The following is a 17,459-nucleotide window of genomic DNA, read 5'->3' as shown; positions in this document are numbered from 1 at the left end:
TTTCAAGCTTCCAGGGGCCCTAAACACAATATTTGAGAAATGGGTAAACGTGATTGAAAATGGCCAATTTACTCACTCTGCAGCCTTAAAAAGTGTTTCTCCTCCAAGGGAAGTGAATAAAATACCATTTGGAGGTATTTATAGTTCGAGCGAAAACGCCCGATTTTTGACTAAAGAGATAACCACCCCCCCCTTACGACATGCTTCAGAAACGAAAAAAATGGTCCATTTTCAAATGTTGCGTCTTTGAACTACAATTCACATTTGTACGTGGATAATCACTTTTAGAGATAAAATTAGATGTTTAAAGTGATTTTCAAGCTTCCAGGGGCCGTAAACACAAGATTTGAGGAATGGGTAAATGTGAATGAAAATGGCCAATTTATTCACTCTGAGGCCTTAAAAAGTTTTTCTCCACCCCAGCAAGTGAATTAAATAACATTTGTAGGCCTTTATTGTTCAATCAAAAACACCCGTTTATTTGTGAAAGAGATAACCACCCCCCTTTACGACATGCTTCAGAAACGAAAAAAATGGTCCATTTTCAAATGTTGCCTCTTTGAACTACAATTCACATTTGTACGTGGAAAATCACTTTTAAAGATAAAATGAGATGTTTAAAGGGATTATCATGCTTCCAGGGGCCTTAAACACGAGATTTGAGGAATGGGTAAAAGTGAATGAAAATGGCCAATTTACTCACTCTGCGGCCTTAAAAAGTGTTTCTCCTCCACGGGAAGTGAATTAAATAACATTTGGAGCCCTTTATTGTTCAAGCAAAAACACCCAATTTTTGACGAAAGAGATAACCACCCCCCCTTACGACATGCTTCAGAAACTAAAAAAATGGTCCATTTTAAAATGTTGCCTCTTTGAACTACAATTCACATTTGTACGTGGAAAATCACTTTTAAAGATAAAATGAGATGTTTAAAGGGATTTTCATGCTTCCAGGGGCCTTAAACACGAGATTTGAGGAATGGGTAAAAGTGAATGAAAATGGCCAATTTACTCACTCTGCGGCCTTAAAAAGTGTTTCTCCTCCAAGGGAAGTGAATAAAATACCATTTGAAGGCATTTATAGTTCAATCAAAAACGCCTGTTTTTTGGTGAAAGAGATAACCACCCCCCCTTACGACATGCTTCAGAAACGGAAAAATTGGTCCATTTTCAAATGTTGCGTCTTTGAACTACAATTCACATTTGTACGTGGAAAATCACGTTTAAAGATAAAATGAGATATTTAAAGTGATTTTCATGCTTCCAGGGGCCTTAAACACGAGATTTGAGGAATGGGTAAAAGTGAATGAAAATGGCCAATTTACTCACTCTGCGGCCTTAAAAAGTATTTCTCCTCCACGGGAAGTGAATTAAATAACATTTGTAGGCCTTTATTGTTCAAGCAAAAACACCCAATTTTTGACGAAAGAGATAACAACCCCCCCTTACGACATGCTTCAGAAACTAAAAAAATGGTCCGTTTTAAAATGTTGCCTCTTTGAACTACAATTCACATTTGTACGTGGAAAATCACTTTTAAAGATAAAATGAGATGTTTAAAGGGATTTTCATGCTTCCAGGGGCCTTAAACACAAGATTTGAGAAATGTGTAAAAGTGAATGAAAATGGCCAATTTACTCACTCTGCGGCCTTAAAAAGTGTTTCTTCTCCACGGGAAGTGAATTAAATAACATTTGGAGCCCTTTATTGTTCAAGCAAAAACACCCAATTTTTGACGAAAGAGATAACCACCCCCCCTTACGACATGCTTCAGAAACTAAAAAAATGGTCCATTTTAAAATGTTGCCTCTTTGAACTACAATTCACATTTGTACGTGGAAAATCACTTTTAAAGATAAAATGAGATGTTTAAAGTGATTTTCATGCTTCCAGGGGCCTTAAACACAAGATTTGAGAAATGTGTAAAAGTGACTGAAAATGGCCAATTTACTCACTCTGCAGCCTTAAAAAGTGTTTCTCCTCCACGGGAAGTGAATTAAATAACATTTGGAGGCCTTTATTGTTCAAGCGAAAACGCCTGATTTTTGATGAAAGAGATAACCACCCCCCTTACGACATGCTTCAGAAACTAAAAAAATGGTCCGTTTTCAAATGTTGCCTCTTTGAACTACAATTCACATTTGTACGTGGAAAATCGCTTTTAAAGATAAAATGAGATATTTAAAGTGATTTTCAAGCTTACAGGGGCCCTAAACACAAGATTTGAGAAATGGGTAAACGTGAATGAAAATGGCCAATTTACTCACTCTGCGGCCTTAAAAAGTGTTTCTCCTCCACGGAAAGTGAATAAAATAACATTTGGAGGCCTTTATAGTTCAATCAAAAACGCCTGTTTTTTGGTGAAAGAGATAACCACCCCCCCTTACGACATGCTTCAGAAACGAAAAAAATGGTCCGTTTTCAAATGTTGCCTCTTTGAACTACAATTCACATTTGTACATGGATAATCACTTTTAGAGATACAATGAGATGTTTAAAATGATTTTCATGCTTCCAGGGGCCTTAAACACAAGATTTGAGGAATGGGTAAAAGTGAATAAAAATGGCCAAATTACTCATTCTGAGGCCTTAAAAAGTGTTTCTCCTCCACGGGAAGTGAATTAAATAACATTTGTAGGCCTTTATTGTTCAAGTGAAAACGCCTGATTTTTGATGAAAGAGATAACCACCCTTCCTTACGACATGCTTCTGAAACTAAAAAAATGGTTCATTTTCAAATGTTGCATCTTTGAACTACAATTAACATTGTACGTGGATAATCACTTTTAGAGATACAATGAGATGTTTAAAGTGATTTTCAAGCTTCCAGGGGCCATAAACACAAGATTTGAGAAATGGGTAAAAGTGAATGCAAATGGCCAATTTACTCACTCTGAGGCCTTAAAAAGTGTTTCTCCTCCACGGGAAGTGAATTAAATAACATTTGGAGGCCTTTATTGTTCAACCAAAAAACGCTAGTTTTTTGGTGAAAGATATAACCACCCCCCTTACGACTTGCTTCAGAAACTAAAAAAATGGTCCGTTTTCAAATGTTGCCTCTTTGAACTACATTTCACATTTGTACGTGGAAAATCCCTTTTATAGATAAATTGAGATGTTTAAAGTGATTTTCATGCTTCCAGGGGCCTTAAACACAAGATTTGAGGAATGGGTAAAAGTGAATGAAAATGGCCAATTTACCCATTCTGAGGCCTTAAAAAGTGTTTCTCCTCCACGGGAAGTGAATTAAATAACATGTGTAGGCCTTTATTGTTCAAGCAAAAACGCCCGATTTTTAACGAAAGAGATAACCACCCCCCCTTACGACATGCTTCAGAAACTAAAAAAATGGTCCATTTTCAAATGTTGCCTCTTTGAACTACAATTCACATTTGTACGTGGAAAATTGCTTTTAAAGATAAAATGAGATGTTTAAAGTGATTTTCAAGCTTCCAGGGGCCCTAAACACAATATTTGAGAAATGGGTAAACGTGATTGAAAATGGCCAATTTACTCACTCTGCGGCCTTAAAAAGTGTTTCTCCTCCAAGGGAAGTGAATAAAATACCATTTGGAGGCATTTATAGTTCAAGCGAAAACGCCCGTTTATTGGTGAAAGAGATAACCACCCCCCTTACGACATGCTTCAGAAACGAAAAAAATGGTCCGTTTTCAAATGTTGCCTCTTTGAACTACAATTCACATTTGTACGTGGAAAATCACTTTTAAAGATAAAATGAGATGTTTAAAGGGATTTTCATGCTTCCAGGGGCCTTAAACACGAGATTTGAGGAATGGGTAAAAGTGAATGAAAATGGCCAATTTACTCACTCTGCGGCCTTAAAAAGTGTTTCTCCTCCAAGGGAAGTGAATAAAATACCATTTGAAGGCATTTATAGTTCAATCAAAAACGCCTGTTTTTTGGTGAAAGAGATAACCACCCCCCCCTTACGACATGCTTGAGAAACGGAAAAATTGGTCCATTTTCAAATGTTGCGTCTTTGAACTACAATTCACATTTGTACGTGGAAAATCACGTTTAAAGATAAAATGAGATATTTAAAGTGATTTTCATGCTTCCAGGGGCCTTAAACACGAGATTTGAGGAATGGGTAAAAGTGAATGAAAATGGCCAATTTACTCACTCTGCGGCCTTAAAAAGTATTTCTCCTCCACGGGAAGTGAATTAAATAACATTTGTAGGCCTTTATTGTTCAAGCAAAAACACCCAATTTTTGACGAAAGAGATAACAACCCCCCCTTACGACATGCTTCAGAAACTAAAAAAATGGTCCGTTTTAAAATGTTGCCTCTGAGGAAATATGAATTTTGTGATCAGTTATGTCCCCTATCGTAGACCCCAACGGCTCCATGTGCATGCTATAAGTACATGTATGTTCCCTCCAGTTCCAGTTTTGAAGACGCAAATATATGTGCGTCCACCGCCAACATGTCCTCTTTCAGATCCGCCATGAATGGGTCAGATATTCCATTCCTAAGTATGAAAGGCCACCGACTTTATGTGGTTCACTTTCCACATTTCACAGATTCAGGCGAGTAGGCCCAGAATTCTGTTATCAAGCCTTTTCCTGCCTTCTGCCTCTGAAAGCTCCAGTCTGAGCCTGCATCTGTATCCATGAACTTTGTCCTACTCCCTGCGCGGCTAACGGTGCCTGATCCAGCCTGTTGCCTGCCAAAAACTGTATTTCACCTGCAAGATTATCTGCTCCGCTCCTCATCCGATGCATTCCTGTCTAGTAGTTTAGGTAAACATTCCTCCAGCTACCGTACAAAGGGCCAGGCCTCGCTGTCCTCATGCAAGTAATTCATAGCCCCCGTTACCATGGAATATTCCTACCCCCTCGCATCTCATGTAGACACTTAGACGCTTGTACACGCACTAACAGTGAGTATAGAATAGATTCTATCCTAGAGACCTTTCCTTTTGGATAACACAGTTCTTTAAACATAGGATATTAGATATGATTTGGGATTAGGTTGACATGACCCCCCAGACTTCTGTCTCCACATGTAGAGCTAAATGTCAAGTCCCCTTCACCCTCTAGTTGCACGTCAATCACACGTCATGCGGCTGCGCGCGCATCTCTGCCAAATATTTCTGCTGACATTGCAGGATTCTCTTATGGATCCACCCACTTGTGACATCATGTATAATGACGTTTACTAAGTTACGCCTATATGTCCGCCTCTATTAGTTACGTATGCACATTTTATCTGTATTATCAGCTGTTACGCCTCTTGCATCTGTTTCACTGTAATGCATTTCCTATAAAACTGATTATCTGTCAATAATGTATGCCCTTCCTTCCTGAACTTTCGTGGTGATGGAATAGAAGCCTGCAATTCGAATTGTATTTCCTTTGTATAGGAATAAAGCCTTTTAGAACCTCTAATACCACGGATTCTGCCTCTTATTTTTACTGAGTTATTCTTACTACACTTTACCGCATTAAAAAATAGTACCGGTAATGAAATATTTACCACATAAATTGGCGCCCGAACAGGGACACTTTCTCATCTCACGCGCCGGAGGTGCGTTGCAGGCCCGGTCTCCTGCCACAGCTGAACGGACAAAAACGCGTACCTGCAGGATTTCCTGTATCTCCCTCCGGCCAAGCGGGGGCGACTGAGGCTGCGATCAACACCCAGACGAGGCGGTGAGAAGTGCGAAGTATCCCGACCAGAGCCTAGCTGAGAGAGCAAGATCCGAGGTATACAGAGGCCCACCAGGTTCCGAAGTTCCGAGTCCAATCGAGTCGAGTCCAGTCCGGTCCAGTTTCAGTTCCGTTCCGAGGCCTTCCGTTCCGAGCTACCCGGTGAGTACCATTGCCGGGGAGGCATTTAACGTGCACATAGTCTGTACCGGTCAAGACGGGTTTGGGTACACAAATCCGGTCTGCACTGTTTCAGCAGTGTATCTGTACTGTTTAGCAGTATATATAGTATGTCTTGCATATAAATAAGTATTATCTAGTGTCAGTATTATGTCAGTAACTAGTTTTCTATTAGTTATCATCGTTCGTAAAACTGTTAAGTGTTAAATATTTTAATACGTTCTATATATTGTGGTGTGAATGACTGTTCATTATTGTGTTTATTGTATAAAGTGTGTTCTAGTAATAAGGTCTAAAAATGCCGCTCTTTTCGAAATTAAGACAGATCAAAACTAGAAAAGGGGTACTCGAAGAAGCTGTTCCCATCCCACCAAGGGACACTCCAGGGTACTTTATGTATCATAAGCATGGCCTAGATGCCATATTATTTCTTGATTTATGGGTGGACTACACCAAGGATTTGCCAGAAAATCAGAGATGGCCCGCAGCGGGGACCTGGGATGCAGATAGCATCATGAGAGTAGAAGAAGAATTATGGAAAAAGAAAGCCAGACAGTCACAGAAGGATGCCATTGAATTATGGCGTAAAGAATCATATAGACGTACAGAAAAAGCGCTCAGACAGGAAGAGAAAGGTAGAGAGAATTCAAATAAAACCCGAGAAAATCTATTAATTGAGGAAGGTACCCGAGTAAAATCAGAACAAGTAGATAGACAAAGAAACACTCGTATGAATGGTATGTATCCTCTTTTGGCCGAAGGGTTACCTAAGGCTACCCCGGAAATACCAAAAGACTTAACTCCTCCATTGCTCCCGATAAAAGCACATCCCAAAACACATCCCAAAACAGCAAAGGACGTTTTCCTTTCCTCCTATTTAGATGACGTAGCTCCCGAGTATGCTAATACCATACCACACACACCGCTTGCCGATGGTGTTCAACACCAAGAGCATCCGTCTGTATCCCCGCAACTACAAACTCCTACACAAGTTCCCACAGGTCCGTCCGTTTCTACTGTTTTTCCCGCATCTACAATCTCTATCCTACGTCCAACGAATCCTTTCTTGCCCAGCACCTCAGATGGTGCTACAGGAGGTACGACAGACATGTTTGCCACACCGCCGCGAAATAAACAGACCCTTAGAGATTTAGCACTCCAACGTACACCTCAACTAGCGACATCCGACATGTTTAAAGAACAACTTGTGGATTGTAGATACGATCCAGTGCCAGGTAGACAGGACAAATTGCTCATATCATCACAACGTATACGACGAGCTACATTATATTTAATGACGATACCAGGAATGGTTGAACACCTAGACAATATATATCGCTTTGTCCAAACAGGGCGAGGTCCAGAAAGTATTAACGAGGCTATGGAATACCAGAAAGTGGATGTACAAAGACAACTACTACGTTTCTTCATAAATTGCGTGATTAGGAACCAAGACAGGCCTGGGGCAGATCATGATACCATGCAAAAACTTGCCAAATGGGGTCAGAACATATCAGAAGAGAAACATGATAGGCAGGCGTGTATAATCGCCATGTATCGAAAGATCCGCAAGGAAGTAGAACGAATACATAAAGAAAGACGAGAAGCAGACAGAGTTGAATCAGAGGAAGAGGAGGAGCAAGAATCAGAACAATTAGATACGATAGCTTATGTAGGTAGAGGAAGACCCCATAATAATACCAGAGGTTTTAATGACCCGATACGTCCGATACGTCCAGAATATAATCGACATTTGCAAACTCCTATGTTGAATACAAGGTCCCCCGAACACCTATTCCAAACCGCTGATAAATTACTCCGAGATCGAAGGGGGTACCATATGCTCGATTCCATGGACGAACAAGAATTAGCCAGGTCAGCAGTACAATGGGCTGATAGTCCCAGCGAATACAATGATGATGCACTAGCGCACACGTTTCTGAATCTTGACCCCTACGAACAGCGTTTAGCTAGTATATACATGATTCAACACCTCCTTATATTATATAAAAGCCAACACTCCGATCCAGGACCCTTACCTGACATATTGACAGAACTACTCACGAACAAATGGAGAGGGTCAGGTACTGATTTAATTAATGAAATTCTAGAATTTCGAAACCAGTATATAGCTTTCGTATGCCCAGAACACGTTCCAGTTCCCATTATGGGAAGAAAAATGTATCACATAGATAGACAGAATCCGTTACGCGAAGTACACCCAATCAGAGGTGAAGGTAATAACTTTACACGCGTGTTTGTGTACACGCCTATAACTAAAATTGAATTATTAGAAATGAAGAAAGTAGTACCCAGCCATGACAAAGATCCAGCAGGTTTCCACCGTGAGATAAAAGACATGTTACTCATGGGAGAGGATACCTACCCCGACATTATGAAAATATTAAAAGTCCTATTACCCGCCGGTGTTTACGAGAAACTGAAAGAAAAGGAATGGGAGGTGGGAGACCAAAAGATAGATTGGACAGCATTAGAAAACGAAGAAAGGGCCCGAGCTGCAGGAGCAGGGCTTGAGGAAAAGACTACAGCATTACCAGGATTACTAGTGCAGGTACTGCCACGTTTATTAACTACGAAAAAGGAAGACTGGGGTGCAATCTCAGCCTGTAAACAAAAGCAAGATGAAGACACTAGTGATTTCTATTCCCGATTTGAAAAATGTTTTGGTATAAATAGTGGCATAAAAGCAAGTAGCGAATCATATCCACATTTGTTTGTGACAAAATTAGTTGAAAATTCCCTACCACAAGTCAAGAATAGAGTATTGAAATTCGAAAGTACCTGGCAAGGTAACACCCCGTCACAAATGTTACAGATCTTACAATATCACCACAATAGAATTAGAGAAGAACAAGAACACGAACAAAGACGTATGAAAGATACAAAAATGAAAATGCTTGTTGCTCAGTCAGTTCCAGCTGATGGTCATCAAAAGGGTGATTCCGCAGGTCCAACGAAAGGGACATGCAACTATTGTACACAACAAGGTCATTATATACACGATTGTCCAGTCCTGAAACATAATATTGCCACAGGTAGAACCCAGGAGAGACCACGTCCACCTAGACAGGATCAGAATCAACAACAAATCCCTCAGCATACACAACCTAGGTTAGCTCCGCAACAACTAGCTCCGCAACAGGCAGCTCCACAACAGACCGTAGCACCACCACAGGCGCAGCCTATTGCTGCAACACAAGCAACAACACAACAGATGTATCAGTATGCACAAGCAGATTATCCCGATTATCAGCGATATACATGAAATAGCCTAGAGAGGGAAGTTGGCTTACCCCTTATTGAGGTTCCTGTAGACCAAGAGGGACCTTATGTACATAGTGAACTATTAGGGGAAGACAGAAAGTTTTTACTTGATACAGGGGCAAGCAGAACAACTATAAGATGCAGTGAAGTTCCAGGGGCACCCCTCTCAGGCTCACAGAATATTTCCCTTGGATTCTCAGGAAAACCTATAATTAATGATGTAACACAACCTCTTCCACTCACGGTTGGTCCATTGACACGTACTACAGATTTATTGCTTACTAAATCATGTCCAGAAAACTTGTTAGGTATAAAAACATTGAAAGCTCTAGGAGCCATTATATGTTGTTCTCCGGAAGGAGTACGACTATTTCTACGTGACTTTAAAGGTCACTACGTGTCCAGAGACATGGATCACCGGCTGCAGAATTTACCTACACATTTATGGGCACAAGGCCCCACTGATGTTGGTTGCATGAACATTACACCATATCGTGTCACACTAAAAACAGGAGTAGTACTACCACGAATGCGACAATACAAGTTACCACCAGATGCTGTTGTGGCTTTGCTGCAAATCATTGACGAGCTCATTGCACAAGGAGTGGTTGTGGAAACTGACTCCAATGTATGTAATTCCCCGATAATTCCGATTCTTAAAAGAACGGATCCAAAAGCACCACCAGTATATCGATTAGTTATTGATCTGCGCGAATTAAATAAATGTATTGTACCACAATACCCTGTGGTCCCAGATATCTCTTCATTACTAACAGCTATTGACTCGGAAGCAACGTTCTTCACTGTAATTGATCTCAAGAATGCTTTCTTTAGCGTCCCAATAGATCCGGAAAGTCAATATCTGTTCGGATTCAGTTTAAATGGACGAAGTTTTAAATTCACACGCGCACCTCAAGGATTTACAGAAAGCCCCAGCATCTATAGCCAAGCACTGAAACGAGAACTTGACAGTATCCACATGCCAGTTAACACTGCCTTGCTTCAATATGTCGATGATCTGCTGATCACCGCCCGAAGCGAACCTGAATGTGAAACAGCGTCACTGACGGTTTTGAAATTTCTGGCCGACAAGGGGCACAAGGTGTCCCCTTCTAAGCTGCAATTCTGTGTCCAGCGAGTTGTTTACCTTGGGCACTCGCTGTCCAAGGAGGGAAGACAGCTTACACCCGACCGCATCCAGTTAATTGCTAACATGTCACCACCCAAGACACAAAAGGAGGTGCAGGCTTTTATAGGTCTCACTTCATACTGTAGGCAGTGGATCCCTCAATATGCATTTCTAGCAAAGCCACTCATCCAGTTGACAATACAGGAGGCAGCCACATCGACTGTCCTCCCTTGGACTCAAGAACATACACACGCCTTTGAAAGCTTAAAGAAAGCTTTATGCCAAGCACCTGTTTTAGCAACACCATGTTACAGTAAACAGTTTACACTCTTTGTTACAGAACGCGAAGGTACTGCCTTGTCAGTACTCACTCAGGAACAAGCAGGATCACACAAACCATGTGCTTATTTCTCTAGTACATTAGATCCAGTAGCTCAGGCTCTTCCTGCGTGCCTGAAATCGGTGGCAGCAACAGCTTTAGCAATCAGACAAAGCGATGCCATAGTGTTAGGACACCAATTGACAGTACATGTACCACACGCAGTAGAGGTTCTCTTGAACCGCACACAAACACAACACTTGACTATAGCGAGACTCACTGGTTACGAATTGACATTGTTTCAGCCACACATAGAAATCAGACGTTGTAATACGTTAAATCCTGCCACACTGTTACCAGTGGGCGGAACAGATCCATTGGCACATGATTGTGTCGAAGTCATTACTATCACGACGAAACCCAGACAAGACTTGACAGATATCCCTTTGTCAGATCCAGACTTGACATTGTATGTAGATGGGTCATGTATGAGAACAAGTACAGGAGAGTTAGTGGCCGCTTACGCAGTCACAACAGACACTGAAGTCATTGAAACAAATTGTATTAACACTTTGTCAGCTCAAGCAGCAGAGCTCATCGCTCTGACACAAGCCTGTATTCAAGCCAAAAATAAGAAAGTCAACATATACACAGATTCACGTTATGCATTCGGAGTCGTCCATGACTTCGGCGTACTGTGGCGAGAGAGAGGTTATTTAACTTCTCACGGTGCCCACATCCAACACGGACCCCTCATTCAAGCCCTACTAGACGCGATTCATCTACCTACTGCAATATCGATTATGAAATGCAAAGCCCACACAAAAGTTACCGATATCATTTCTCAGGGTAATGACCTAGCTGACAGAACAGCTAAACAGACTGCTCAGAATCAGACTCACACAACTGACATGACAAAGACAATAGTTCCGACACCAACACATTGCATGACAGTTAAGGATCCCACCCTTGATGTAATTGACATACAGACACATGCTACACCAGAAGAAATAAAGAAATGGACTGAATTAGGAGGGATCCAAACGGATCAAGGATGGATGACGAAGGAAAAATCTATATGGTTTCTTCCCGACTCCATGGTTCAAGTCATCATTAATACAATACATAGTCCAGCGCACCTAGGAGAAAAAGCTATGCTAGACAGCATTCAACACATTTGGTTCAACAAACACTTGCGAGCAGCAGCTAAACAAAAAGTTCGTACCTGTATGATATGTTGTCAGTTTAATCCAGGTAAAAGCATCCCCGTAGAGCAGGGTGGATTTCAACCTCCCGATCATGCTTTTGAAGCCCTCCAGATGGATTATATCCAGATGGAACGATGTCGAGGATTCAAATATGTTCTCGTAGTTGTCTGTGCTCTTTCCCGTTGGACAGAAGCCTACCCGGTTTCAGATTACACTGCCCCGACTACTGCCAAACAGTTAGTTCGAGAATTCTTCCCACGGTATGGTTTGCCACGTGTTGTCTACTCAGATAACGGCCAGCCATTCTCATCCGAACTAATGAAACACGTATCCCTTTTGTTAGGTTACCAATGGAAATTCCACTGTGTCCGACATCCCGAGGCAGCAGGTCTCGTGGAACGTCATAATCAAACCCTGAAAATTAGATTGTCCAAAATATGTAGAGAAAAAGGTGTCGATTGGATAGTAGCCTTACCAGTTGCGCTCTTTTACATGAGAATGGTAGCACATTCTCGAACAGGGCTATCCCCGTACGAGGTGATCTTCGGTAGACCACCAAATATGTGGGGGACGCCTATACCTCGCAAAATCACTGATGTTGACTGTAATATGCTGACAGATTACCTGGCTTCCTTGATGTCTGCACTACAATCTTGTCGTTCACAGGTAGCTGCAGCTTTTCCTGATAACACTGAGGTGAAGCCCCATGACGTGGTTCCAGGCGACCTGGTTCTGGTCCGGAATTTCGACCGGAAGACCCAACTGGAGCCTAGGTGGAAATAGCCAAAATTGGTTCTACTAACCACAAGGACAGCCGTGAAGATCGAGGGACGTAAAGGGTGGTTGCACTCGAGTCATATCAAGAAATTTTATGGACTACCATCTAGTGTGAACGCTCAGCCCTGCATTCCCTCACAGACAGACTCAAAGCTCCCCTTGGTTGAACCAACAAACACTGAACTTTATAAACTGAAGTTAAGGTCTAGTAAGTCAGACAATTTGATTGTTTAAGTCCTCTCCAAGGTGAATCGGTTGAATTTGTCTCTGACATGTATCCTCTAGACCGGAATAGAGAAAGAAATCAATAGATGCAGCTTAAAAAGCATGCGTATTGTAAATCACTTCGTAGTCACTGCACAGTAACATTATTAATTTTGTTTTTTCTAAGTCTTCTGATCATCATTTCCAGCATACTATTACACATGTATTACCCTATTCTTAAGCGTGCTTACAATGTAACTGCAGAACATTCTTTTAGCGAATTACCTACGCATGAGTTGTCCTATAGATTTGCGCTGCGCAACAACACATTCATTAGTATGTTACATCATTCCCATCAGACCAGCAATGCCACAAATTGTTGGATATGTGGCCGACTCCCTCCCTATCAGAACTATAAGGGAGTTTTGCCCCTCTTTCCCTATCCGTTCACACACAATGGCTCCTGTGGAGCATGGTTTAGTTTGATAAATTCCCTAGATTCAAATTCCGCAGTTTATCAAGACAACTGGGTATGGGGAAACCTGAACCTAGTTTTGCTTAAAGTCTGCTACCCTAACAAGGAGGGACTTCCCAAAAGAACAGGAACTGATCTAGAAAATGAAGTATATGGATTAGGTAATTTTACACTTAACCTCATGATCCTGAACGTTGAATCTGAAGCTACACCAATCTTGCCCGCCATGTCAGTATTCCCAGTAAAAGGGGAATTATGTGTAAGAAAGAATGGTTCCATACACATGGGCCATAGTAAATGCACCACTGTAATAAAATTCAGTGATCAAGGCAAGTCTACATTTAGAGCTTCCCGTCATTCCTACTTCATATGTGGCCAGACCGCATATATACGTCTACCTCTAGACTGGGATGGTACCTGTTACATAGCATTCCTTCTACCACCTGTTTTCCTAGCTCCTCCTGATTATCATAGAAATACCCATTTAGTACACAATAGACAGCAGAGAGATCTCCCAATTGTCAATTACACTGAAACAGCATGGGAGCAATACACAGATTTCAATAAAGGTTTCTTTCCCTATATAGGTACAGTCACTAATAGTAAGCTGATACGTAGATTAACCAGAACCCTTGAAGCGGTAGTGAACGAGACTACTTCCGCCTTAGGCAATTTAACAGAAGAGCAGTCTGCTATGCGGATTGTTGTGCTTCAAAATCGTCTTGTCCTTGACGTCATCCTGGCCGATAGGGGCGGAGCTTGTATGGTCATCGGATCAAGTTGCTGCTTTTTCATACCAGAAAATTCGCCGTCAGTATATAAAGCCATAACTCGCCTTCATAAGATTATGAGCCAGATACACCAGAGTCCAGGCACCTGGACTTGGTCCAGTTGGTTTTGGAGCGTGTTGTCAGCCTGGGGATGGAGAATCCTATCCTTCCTAGGTATTGGCTTTCTCATACTATTCAGTTGCTGCTTATGTCTACAATGTGGGCCAGCGATTTGTGGTCTGTGTGCCACATCGTGTATCCCACATCCAAGTTTTAGTTCAAGATCCCGGAAGAAGAAAGAAGAACAAATGATGCTATATGAACAGATCGATGGATTGATGAAGATCGATATCTCCTGAGGTCCGTAGGGGACAAGGAGGGAATGAGGAAATATGAATTTTGTGATCAGTTATGTCCCCTATCGTAGACCCCAACGGCTCCATGTGCATGCTATAAGTACATGTATGTTCCCTCCAGTTCCAGTTTTGAAGACGCAAATATATGTGCGTCCACCGCCAACATGTCCTCTTTCAGATCCGCCATGAATGGGTCAGATATTCCATTCCTAAGTATGAAAGGCCACCGACTTTATGTGGTTCACTTTCCACATTTCACAGATTCAGGCGAGTAGGCCCAGAATTCTGTCATCAAGCCTTTTCCTGCCTTCTGCCTCTGAAAGCTCCAGTCTGAGCCTGCATCTGTATCCATGAACTTTGTCCTACTCCCTGCGCGGCTAACGGTGCCTGATCCAGCCTGTTGCCTGCCAAAAACTGTATTTCACCTTCAAGATTATCTGCTCCGCTCCTCATCCGATGCATTCCTGTCTAGTAGTTTAGGTAAACATTCCTCCAGCTACCGTACAAAGGGCCAGGCCTCGCTGTCCTCATGCAAGTAATTCATAGCCCCCGTTACCATGGAATATTCCTACCCCCTCGCATCTCATGTAGACACTTAGACGCTTGTACACGCACTAACAGTCAGTATAGAATAGATTCTATCCTAGAGACCTTTCCTTTTGGATAACACAGTTCTTTAAACATAGGATATTAGATATGATTTGGGATTAGGTTGACATGACCCCCCAGACTTCTGTCTCCACATGTAGAGCTAAATGTCAAGTCCCCTTCACCCTCTAGTTGCACGTCAAACACACGTCATGAGGCTGCGCGCGCATCTCTGCCAAATATTTCTGCTGACATTGCAGGATTCTCTTATGGATCCACCCACTTGTGACATCATGTATAATGACGTTTACTAAGTTACGCCTATATGTCCGCCTCTATTAGTTACGTATGCACATTTTATCTGTATTATCAGCTGTTACGCCTCTTGCATCTGTTTCACTGTAATGCATTTCCTATAAAACTGATTATCTGTCAATAATGTATGCCCTTCCTTCCTGAACTTTCGTGGTGATGGAATAGAAGCCTGCAATTCGAATTGTATTTCCTTTGTATAGGAATAAAGCCTTTTAGAACCTCTAATACCACGGATTCTGCCTCTTATATTTACTGAGTTATTCTTACTAGACTTTACCGCATTAAAAAATAGTACCGGTAATGAAATATTTACCACACCTCTTTGAACTACAATTCACATTTGTACGTGGAAAATCACTTTTAAAGATAAAATGAGATGTTTAAAGAGATTTTCATGCTTCCAGGGGCCTTAAACACAAGATTTGAGAAATGTGTAAAAGTGAATGAAAATGGCCAATTTACTCACTCTGCGGCCTTAAAAAGTGTTTCTTCTCCACGGGAAGTGAATTAAATAACATTTGGAGCCCTTTATTGTTCAAGCAAAAACACCCAATTTTTGACGAAAGAGATAACCACCCCCCCTTACGACATGCTTCAGAAACTAAAAAAATGGTCCATTTAAAAATGTTGCCTCTTTGAACTACAATTCCCATTTGTACGTGGAAAATCACTTTTAAAGATAAAATGAGATGTTTAAAGTGATTTTCATGCTTCCAGGGGCCTTAAACACAAGATTTGAGAAGTGTGTAAAAGTGACTGAAAATGGCCAATTTACTCACTCTGCAGCCTTAAAAAGTGTTTCTCCTCCACGGGAAGTGAATTAAATAACATTTGGAGGCCTTTATTGTTCAAGCGAAAACACCTGATTTTTGATGAAAGAGATAACCACCCCCCCTTACGACATGCTTCAGAAACTAAAAAAATGGTCCGTTTTCAAATGTTGCCTCTTTGAACTACAATTCACATTTGTACGTGGAAAATCGCTTTTAAAGATAAAATGAGATATTTAAAGTGATTTTCAAGCTTACAGGGGCCCTAAACACAAGATTTGAGAAATGGGTAAACGTGAATGAAAATGGCCAATTTACTCACTCTGCGGCATTAAAAAGTGTTTCTCCTCCACGGGAAGTGAATAAAATAACATTTGGAGGCCTTTATAGTTCAATCAAAAACGCCCGTTTTTTGGTGAAAGAGATAACCACCCCCCCTTACGACATGCTTCAGAAACGAAAAAAATGGTCCGTTTTCAAATGTTGCCTCTTTGAACTACAATTCACATTTGTACATGGATAATCACTTTTAGAGATACAATGAAATGTTTAAAGTGATTTTCATGCTTCCAGGGGCCTTAAACACAAGATTTGAGGAATGGGTAAAAGTGAATAAAAATGGCCAAATTACTCATTCTGAGGCCTTAAAAAGTGTTTCTCCTCCACGGGAAGTGAATTAAATAACATTTGTAGGCCTTTATTGTTCAAGTGAAAACGCCTGATTTTTGATGAAAGAGATAACCACCCTCCCTTACGACATGCTTCTGAAACTAAAAAAATGGTTCATTTTCAAATGTTGCATCTTTGAACTACAATTAACATTGTACGTGGATAATCACTTTTAGAGATACAATGAGATGTTTAAAGTGATTTTCAAGCTTCCAGGGGCCATAAACACAAGATTTGAGAAATGGGTAAAAGTGAATGCAAATGGCCAATTTACTCACTCTGAGGCCTTAAAAAGTGTTTCTCCTCCACGGGAAGTGAATTAAATAACATGTGTAGGCCTTTATTGTTCAAGCGAAAACGCCCGATTTTTAACAAAAGAGATAACCACCCCCCCTTACGACATGCTTCAGAAACTAAAAAAAGATCCATTTTCAAATGTTGCCTCTTTGAACTACAATTCACATTTGTACGTGGAAAATCGCTTTTAAAGATAAAATGAGATGTTTAAAGTGAATTTCAAGCTTCCAGGGACCCTAAACACAAGATTTGAGAAATGGGTAAACGTGAATGAAAATGGCCAATTTACTCACTCTGCGGCCCTAAAAAGTGATTCTCCTCCTCTGGAAGTGAATTAAATACCATTTGTAGGCCTTTATTGTTTAAGCGAAAACGCCCGATTTTTGACGAAAGAGATAACCACCCCCCCCCTTACGACATGCTTCAGAAACGAAAAAAATGGT

The sequence above is a fragment of the Triturus cristatus genome, chromosome 9 (assembly GCF_964204655.1).
Source record: "Triturus cristatus chromosome 9, aTriCri1.1, whole genome shotgun sequence".
Taxonomy (NCBI): Eukaryota; Metazoa; Chordata; class Amphibia; order Caudata; family Salamandridae; genus Triturus; species Triturus cristatus.
The sequence above is the reverse complement of the archived record's forward strand: the minus strand, read 5'-3'. Positions refer to the sequence as shown.